This window comes from Nomascus leucogenys, chromosome 2, assembly GCF_006542625.1.
Source record: "Nomascus leucogenys isolate Asia chromosome 2, Asia_NLE_v1, whole genome shotgun sequence".
NCBI classification, from domain to species: Eukaryota; Metazoa; Chordata; class Mammalia; order Primates; family Hylobatidae; genus Nomascus; species Nomascus leucogenys.
Window position 1 is genome coordinate 84,593,869 of NC_044382.1, and position 7,704 is coordinate 84,601,572.

The following is a 7,704-nucleotide window of genomic DNA, read 5'->3' on the forward strand; positions in this document are numbered from 1 at the left end:
GAGAAATTATTTTCCTAAGAGACAAGTTCAAGCAAAAATGTATTATTCTGGCTTACTAGCCCAGGCAAAATTCCAATACACTGCTTAAATTCTGCCAACCAATTAGTCAAAGATGTGTAAGCTCACCCTGGTACTACAGGCTGGGAGTGGTCAAGTATGTGTATGTCTGTGTGTGTGTGTGTGTGTGTGTGTGAGAGAGAGAGAGAGAGAGAGAGTGAGAGAGAGAGAGAGAGACAAAGAGAGTGTGTTGAATATACACTACTTTCCAGAACATGCTGAAATCAGGAGAAAATTCCGGTATAAGAAAGAATTGGATGTGAGAGAAGAAATCATGGCTGGGGTGAAGGAGGTCAGACCTATACATTTAGGATAGCAAACCAACAAGAACCTGGGTACTGAAAAACGAACTTAAAACAAAAACATATATTTCAAGGCTGCTAATGTGGATGTATGGGTATGTGTGTGTGTGTATATATATATATATATATGTATATATACATATATATATAAAACTTGTCTCTATAGAAACATCTTGAGACATTAACCATCAAATTGGCATAGATTTTTCCTTCTATAAATCTGCAATGCTGGCCGGCCGCGGTGGCTCACGCTTGTAATCCCAGCACTTTGGGAGGCCGAGGCGGGCGGATCACGAGGTCAGGAGATCAAGACCACGGTGAAACCCCGTCTCTACTAAAAATACAAAAAATTAGCCGGGCGTGGTGGCGGGCGCCTGTAGTCCCAGCTACTCGGAGAGGCTGAGGCAGGAGAATGGCGTGAACCCGGGAGGCGGAGCTTGCAGTGAGCTGAGATTGCGCCACTGCACTCCAGCCTGAGAGACAGAGAGAGACTCTGTCTCAAAAAAAAAAAAAAAAAAAAAATCTGCAATGCTGTTTTGCAGCACATTGACTTTATCTCTGGAACTAAAGCAGTTTATAAGACACAGGCATGTCCTATCACAGGAAGAGAACTAACAGTTTCTAATCACAGCTGACCAAGAGCTCTGAGTGTGATGTCTAAGGCATCCTATAAAATGACATGTTTCCTGACCAAGAGGATGCTTAGTGGCAGGGTTAAAAGCTCTGAACAGAAGTGGTTTTCAATCCCAGCTCTGCGCCTGTAGAAATCTTGCACAAATGATTTAACCTCTCTAAGCCTCACTTTCCTCATGTGCAAAATGGGAACGATTCAACCTGTCTCCTAGAGGAGCTGTGAAGATCAAATAACAGAAAATATGAACTTTAGTGCAGCACAGTACCTGGCACAGAGTATGACTTCAAAAGCCATTGATCATTGCCACTACAATATTAATAAAAAAGCCTCAGGGTATCCAATGGTTGGTTTTGCCTTGAGCCTCCAGATTCATGAACCAAGATTCCCTCCCAGTCTGTTGTGACACTTCATCAGTGGGCTGGGAATATTTAATGGCACACAGAAGCCTGTTTCAACAGCATGTTTTCCTTTGCCGGGCTGCAATTTCTTAATTGCTCTAAAGCAGATGTACTTAGTTTTGCCAGCCAAGTTGCAGGCGATCAGTTTCAGGGTTTGGGTTTCAAAACACAATATTGGCACTAGGTTGTTTCATGTTTGGGAGACAGTCCCTGGAGTAACATGAGCAAGGCTGGGGTGGGACTGGGGTGTAGAGAACAACACAAAAGGAGGTTGCAGGTATTTTCTGACTTAATCAGGCCAGGCCAAGGAATGTGACTTCTCGGTTTCCTGCCCAGCTAGTGACCTCCTAAATACAGATAACTATAGGATGGGGGATGGATGGATCTAGCAGCTGGGATGAGCCCAAAATAAAGTGAAAGCAAAGGGACAAGTCTTCAGGTATCATCTAGGCCACAGGTTGTCAAACTGTGCTCTGTAGAGCTCTAGAAGAAGATCCACAGGCCCTATCAGATGTCCCTCATGCTCCCTCTTAATAACATTAATTATTGTTATGGGAGCCAACGTTTGTTGAGGACTTACGTCATGCCAGGCACAGTTCTAAGCACTTTGCATGAATCAACATGTTACATCCTTATGACGCTCCCAAGAGGTAGGTACTATTATAAATCCCCCTTTACAGAAAAGGGAACCAAGGCACAGAGAAGTTAGGTAACATGTGGAAAGCCACCCAGCTTGTCAGCAGCAAAGCCAGGATTCTAACCCAGGCAGTATGGAGTCAGAACTCAGGGTTGTAAACACTTAGGTGTTTTGGTGTGATCATAGTTCACTGTAGCCTCGAACACCTGAGTTCAAGCAATCCTCTTGCTTCAGCCTCCCAAGCAGCTGGGACTACGAGCACGTGCCACCACGATCAGCAATTTTTTTTTTGGTAGAGACAAGGTTTCACTATGCTGCCAGGCTGGTCTCCAACTCCTGGGCTCAAGTGATCTTCCCACGTCAGCCTTCCAAAGTGCTGGGATTATAGGCGTGAGCCACTGTACCCAGCCTTAAACATTTGTTTTTCATTGTCTTTATTTGTGCAGCTTTCTGTGTAAGAATCCATTTTGCTGTGTGTGCATGCACACACACACACACACACACAAATCATTCATCTAGTCTAGAGCAAAGAAATTACTTCAGGCAATGTTCCAAGAGCATTAGGACCCCTTACCCTCTCAAATGCTTCTTTCTATGTATTCATTCATTCCTGCAACAATTATTTATAGATTACTAACCAGGAAACAAAGCAGAGCCCAGTGATTTACCATATGGGCTTTAGGATCCAGGCTACGGAGCATTCTGCAGGACACAGCAATGGCCTGACAAATGGAGAAGAGGACCTGACGTGGGGCAGAAGAGACCTCAGAATCATCACATAGCCACTAAACACAACGGGGGACTCACGTGGATCTTGATTTGAAAAAAAAATCCAAAGACATGCTCAAGACAACCAAGGAAATGTGAATACAGATGGGTATTAGATGATGCTAAAGATTACTGTTAATTTTGTAAGAGTGATAATGGCATGGAAATTATGTAAAATACGGCCTTGATGGCTTGGTTTCTCTAACAGATAAATTGCAAGAGAAAAGAACAGAGAGACAGACAGAGAATCTGTGGATTAAAACACGTTATAGATGTCTCAACCAATTGCAGCATATGGTTGTCATTTGTGTGCTGATTCAAACAGACTGTAAAACAAAAAAGGGAAAGAGGAGAAGAGAGAGATAGAGAGAAAGAGGTGGAGGAGGGAGGGAGAGGGAGGAAGGAAGACAGACAGAGAGAGGGAGAGCCAGAGAGAGAGGGAGAAAGAATGAGAGGGAGAGAGAAGTAGAAACTATAAAACAATATGAGACAATTGGGGAAATGTGAATGTCAACTGAATATTTAATGATAGAAAAGGAAATGACTATAAAATGTTTAAGTGTAATAATGGTGTTATGGCTATGTTGTTTTACAAGACTCCTTAACTTTTACTGATACATGCTGAAATATTTACAGATAAAATGACAAAAATGCCTGAGATTTGCTTCAAAATGATTGGCAGAGGAGAAGGAGAATACAGATGAGGGTTTAATGCAATAAGACAACTTATGAGCCAATAACTGTTGAAGCTGATGAGAGGTATGAGGGGGAATTGTTATAGTATTTTTTCTACTTTTGCTGAAGTTTGAAACTCCTGTGGTAATTTTTTTAATGTTCACATAAGTGAGAGATACAAATTGACATATTTATAAGTGAGATGACAAGATGTCTATGGTTTGCTTTAAAATATTCCATCAAAAATGTTTAAGATGTAGAAAAACGGATAAAATAATATTGGTCATTGCTGGAGCTGAGTGATGAATTCATGAATGTGTATTATTCTGTTCTTGCTAATTTCATTTATATTTGAAACTTTCCTTAACAGAGAGGAGGAAAAAATTGCTTGGACTCTGAACCTACAGAATCTTGATCCACATAGAGCTCTGTTATTTAGTAGCTTTTTGGCCTTAAGCAATTGATATACTCACTGCCTCAATTTCCTCACCTGTAAAATGGGATAAAAATAAAATCAGTATCCATAGCAGCTTTCTGTGTAGTATCTATTGTATGGATATACTACCATTTGTTTATCAATTTACCTATTGATGGACATTTGGTTTTATCCATTTGCCTATTGATGGACATTTGGAAACAACCAAATATCCATCAATAGCAATCAAATGTCCATCAATAAGTAAATGAATAAACAAATGGTAGTATATCCATACAACAGATACTACTCAGAAATAAACAGAAATGAACACTAACACAAGCAAGAAAACAGATGAATCTCAAAGCAATTATGCTGTGTGAAATCAGCCGGGAAAAAGTATGTATTGTATGATTCCCCTTACATGCAATTTTAGAAAATGCAAACATATCTATAGTGGTAGAAAGTAGTTGCCTGAGGAGGGGGGTTGGAATGGAGGGATGGGATGGAAAGATTACAAAAGGGCACAAGGGATGTTTAGTTGATGGATATGTTGATTATCTTGATAGTAGTTTTGTTTTTATAGATGTATACATGTTAAAATTTATCAAATTCTACACTTAAAATTGTACACTTAAAAATAGTTTACTGTGGCCAGGTGTGGTGGATTACACCTGTAATCCAAGCACTCTGGGATGCCGAGGTGGGTGGATCATGAGGTCAAGAGATCGAGACCATCCTGGCCAACATGGTGAAACCCCGTCTCTACTAAAAATACAAAAATTAGCTGGGCAAGGTGGCATGTGCCTGTAGCCCCAGCTACTCTGTAGGCTGAGGCAGGAGAATTGCTTGAACCCAGGAGGCAGAGGATGCACTGAGCTGAGATCACACCACTGCACTCCAGCCTGGTGACAGAGCGAGACTCTGTCTCAAAAAAAAAAAAAAAAAAAGTTTACTGTATCTCAATTGTATTTCGATAAGGCCATTAAAAATAAAACAAAACTTAGTAAGTTGTGGAATCTTAATAGGTCCATTACCCAATATGCATGGCAAGTCAATTCACAAAGCCACCGAGTTGCAACAGAGAAAGAGGTTTAATAGTAGGGCTATCAAACAAGGAGGTGGGAGGAAATCTCAAATCCGTCTGCCTGATGTGTTTGGGGTTAGAGTTTTTAAGGATTTTGAAGTGGGCCAAAGAGTGGAGATCTCTGAATTGTTCAAAGAGTGCACAGTGAAGTCACAGGGCTGGGAGATGAAGAAACGGCTGTGTTTCTCTGTGGGGGTCTTCAAACTGGTTAGTGTCAGCTGTTTCCCTGGAATTTGAGATGTGAAAAACATCATAAGCAATCCTTAAACAAAAGCCTATGATTCTAATGTCAGAAATCTTATCTGTAGGAACAAAGGGAATGCAATTCTCAGTTTCCAGTGCTATGTGACTTTCGGTTACAAGGAAGTGAGGCAGATTGCCGCCTGATTAATGCTTAATTACAGCTATACTTCTGTCCAGAATTCTTGTTAACCTTGTGAGGACGGCTTCAGCTGTGAGGATTAAATGAATCTATATATGTAAAATGCATAGAATGATATCACGCCCCTGCTGAGCTCCCAGGCAGCCATCAGCAAGTGTCAGAGTCTGTACTAGGTGCTGGGGGGACAAGAATAAACAAAACAGATTACGGATGGAACTCTGCCCCTCGTGAAGCTCTTAGGCTTTCCAGGAGAGAGGAGAAACAAATTTCAAAACATCCTAATAGAGAAGAACCACAGGGAAGGGGAATATAAGTCAGTGCAGACTTCCTGGAAGAAAAAAACGTATCAGCTGAGGCCTGGAAGATGAGCAGGATCAGTCAGGAAAGAGTCTTCCAGTCAGAAGAAAAGTGTGTGCAAAGGCCTCGAGGCAAGAGAAAGTGTGTCATAGTCAGGATGGGAACATTGTTCTAAATGGTTGCAGTGTGGAGGGCATGAGAGTGTGGAAGAGAAGATGGCAGAGAAGAGGCTGAAATGAGTCCTAATAATATGAACTAGCATTTATTGTTTGCTATGAGCTAGGCCCTCTACTAAGCATTTCAGATTCATGAATTCATTTATGCTCAATGACAAACCAACGAGAGGGTATCATTATTATTATCATTATTATTCCCATTTTACAACTGATACTCAGAGTGTGGGGCTATGTTATCCAAGATCACACAGATAGTAAGAAAGGCAAGAGGGACTCAAGTGTAAGCCTGGATAATTCCAACTCATCCAACCTTAACACCCTAGCACCCACGAAAGGATCAGAGAGCATTTGCAAGTATTAAAGAAGTGTTACAAACAGCCTGGTATGAAATGGAAACTTGTTCCTTGATGTAATGAGATTAAAAGGGGATTCGAAAAATGGCCGGGTGCGGTGGCTTATGCCTGTAATCCCAACACCTTGGGAGGCCGAGGTGGGTGGATCACCTGAGGTCAGGAGTTTGAGACCAGCCTGGCCAACATGGAGAAACCCCGTCTCTTCTAAAAATACAAAAATTAGTTGGGCATGGTGGTGGACGCCTGTAATCCCAGCTACTCGGGAGGGTAAGGCAGGAGAATCGCTTGAACCCAGGAGGCAGAAGTTGCAGTGAGTGGAGATTGCACCACTGCACTCCAGCCTGGGCTACAGAGCGGGACTCTGTCTCAGAAGAAAAAAAAAAAAGAAAAGAAAAAGAAAAAGGAAAGGCTTTCTCTGGAATACCAACCATGTAGCCTTGCTGTGGCAACCCTCTGTGGCAAATATTACCCTCTTCCATTTCGTGGATGAGAAAACTAAGAATCAGATAGGTCAAGTAAACTCGCCCAAAGTCACACAGCTAGAAAGCTTTGGAGTCTCCCTGACTCCAAATCTCAAGCCTTTAAACACCACTCTATCTTGAAATCAGAGTTCTCCCCCAGGCTGCCATACTACCCTTCCCTTTGTCCTCCCCTTCCCACCTAAGCCTCTGCAGGGCCCAGGACTCCCATTTTCCCTTCCTTGGCAATGCCTTCCAGCAAAGCTGTCTGAGGAAGGTCATTGTGACCATCACGGGCAGAGGAGCACATCAGATTTCCACCTCTTGAAAATGGGTGTCAGAATCCTATGACATAGTGCTCCCAGTCAGCTCCTCTTTCCTATTGAATTAGCACTGCTTGACACAATCCCTCTTTTGCCATTTTAATATGGTAAGTGGCTAATTTGATTGGGTTCAGTGAGATGTAAATGATTGGATTCAATAAAGAACCAAGGAGTGTTTCCCTCCACTGGGCAGAACTCATTTCTCATTGGAGATACAACTTTCTGCCCAGGGGCACAAAAAGAGGAGATGAAAGCCCTCGTTTGCATCTTGTTTAAAAGGAAAACTCTGAAACTCTGGGTTCTCCTCCCTTCCAACTCTGGGGACCCTGCTGTGTAGGCACGTCTTTATTCTGTAAAATGGGATCACCACATTCCCAGACCATTATCATGCCTTATCTCCCTGCCTCTAAACTCAGGGCCTCCACAAAGGGAAGCTTCAGGATGTGTTGTCCAGGATAAAGGTCATTCCCAAAGCACTATCACATCCTCTGCACTGGGGTGCAAAATGACCATGACATTCCCAGAGGTTTGGGGATGAAGAGTAATTGATAGAGTCAAGTCCCTAAGGAAAGGGGATGGGATCCAGATAAGAGTTGCTTCGGGTGGCCCCCAGTGAGCTCCGCCTTCTAATATTCACACCCTTCTATAGTCCTCTCTCATATTGTGCTAGGGTTGGTCCGGGTAACCAATAGAATGTGGCAGAAGTGATGGCAAGTTACACTGAGATTAGGTTCTAAAAAAC